The 1,849-nt window shown below is 64.0% G+C and overlaps 1 non-coding gene across 1 annotated transcript; it reads left to right on the forward strand.

Annotated features, from left to right (window-relative positions):
• The first annotated feature begins 372 nt into the window (after nt 1-372).
• LOC129116306 (5.8S ribosomal RNA) lies at nt 373-528 on the forward strand. Its single transcript, XR_008533487.1, has one exon. It is a non-coding gene; the product is annotated as a 5.8S ribosomal RNA (ribosomal RNA).
• The last annotated feature ends 1,321 nt before the right edge of the window (nt 529-1,849 follow it).

Here is a 1,849-nt window from a genome sequence, read left to right on the forward strand (position 1 = left end):
CATGCCATCAGTCTGAGCTGGTCCCAGCCGGAGCGTGCATCATTCTTCTTCCTTCCCCGCCAAACGACGTAGGGCACGCCGGCGGGGTAGGGGGTCCCCGGGCTCGTTCCTCCGGTGCCAACGGACGCCCGCCACCGGAACCAAAACCAAGCGCGGTGCGGCGGCCGAGCCCGGGCCGCCCTCCGTGCGCCTGGGTACCCAATCTAACTTTCCTCCTCCATCGGAGGGAGGAGGTTCAATGTCTCTCCTCCTTTGTCCGCCCTGGCTCTCTCGGGGTCTGTGGTGGTGGGTGAGCGTCCGGAGGTCGTTATACCTCTTTGAAACCCTTTGTCAGCGAACTACGGCCTACAACCAAAAATCAAAAACTTTGACAACTTTAGCGGTGGGATCACTCGGCTCGTGCGTCGATGAAGAACGCAGCTAGCTGCGAGAACTAATGTGAATTGCAGGACACATTGATCATCGACACTTCGAACGCACTCTGCGGCCCCGGTTCTCCCCGCCGAGCCCGCATGTGCGCGCGCGGCTGCCGGTGGACTACTCGTCTCCGTGCTGACTGCGCTTACGCGTGCGTAAGTTCGACGGTGCCGCTCTAGTTGGGGGACTGAGGGGGTTGCTCTGGGGGGCCTGGCGGGTTACGGCTGGGGGGACCTCCTCCTCCGGCGGGGTACCCGATGATGAGAACGTGAGCCCGGGTCCGCCGAGCCACACCGTCGCCTCCTCCTCCGGGAAACGAACACACATTCGACTACGACCTCAGATCAGACGAGACAACCCGCTGAATTTAAGCATATTACTAAGCGGAGGAAAAGAAACTAACCAGGATTCCCTCAGTAGCGGCGAGCGAAGAGGGAAGAGCCCAGCGCGAATCCCCGTCCGACGGGCGGATTGGGGAAATGTGGCGTATGGAAGACCGCTTGCCCGGTGTCGGGGGCCTGAGTCCTTCTGATCGAGGCTCAGCCCATGGACGGTGTGAGGCTGGTAACGGCCCCCGCGCGTCGGGGTCCGGGCTTCTCGGAGTCGGGTTGTTTGGGAATGCAGCCCAAAGTGGGTGGTAAACTCCATCTAAGGCGCTGGCTGGCCCCGCCGGGCGCATTTCCTCCGTGGCGGTGCGCCGCGACCGGCTCTAGGTCGGCTTGGAAAGGCTCGGGCGAAGGCACGCGGCTCCGGCCGTTTGCTTTATAGCGCCCCGCCCGGACCTCGCCGCTTCCAGGGGCCGTGGACTATGCTCGCTGCGCCCTCTCTCCCCGCGGGGAGGGACGGGGCCCCTGCTCCCGGCGCGACTGTCGACCGGGGCGGACTGTCCTCAGTGCGCCCCAACGCGTCGCGTCGCCCAGGGCGGGGATCGCTCACGAAAGGCGTCAGGGGTCTGGCGGGTGATGTCGGCAACCCACCCCACCCGTCTTGAACACGGACCAAGGAGTCTAACGCACGCGAGTCAGGAGGGTCAAGAAACCCCCGTGGCGCAATGAGTGAGGGCTGCGCACGCCGGCTGAGGTGGATCCCGGCCCCGGGTGGCCGGGCGTACCACTGCCTGTCTCGCCCGCACTGGCGGAGGTGGAGCGGAGCGCGTGCGATAGGACCCGAAAGATGGTGAACTATGCCTGGGCAGGGGCGAAGCCAGAGGAAATCTCCTGGTGGAGGCCCGCAGCGTCCTGACGTGCAAATCGGTCGTCCGACCTGGGTATAGGGGACGAAGACTAATCGAACCATCTGGTAGCTGGTTCCCTCCGGTTTCCCTGCAGATAGCTGGCGCTCAGAGTCTCGCAGTTTGACCCGGTGCGCCGGAATCGATTAGAGGGTCTTGGCGCCAAACGATCTCAACCTGGCCTCAAACTTAACGGAGAGT

The sequence above is a fragment of the Anoplopoma fimbria genome, unplaced genomic scaffold, assembly GCF_027596085.1.
Source record: "Anoplopoma fimbria isolate UVic2021 breed Golden Eagle Sablefish unplaced genomic scaffold, Afim_UVic_2022 Un_contig_8261_pilon_pilon, whole genome shotgun sequence".
Lineage (NCBI taxonomy): Eukaryota > Metazoa > Chordata > Actinopteri > Perciformes > Anoplopomatidae > Anoplopoma > Anoplopoma fimbria.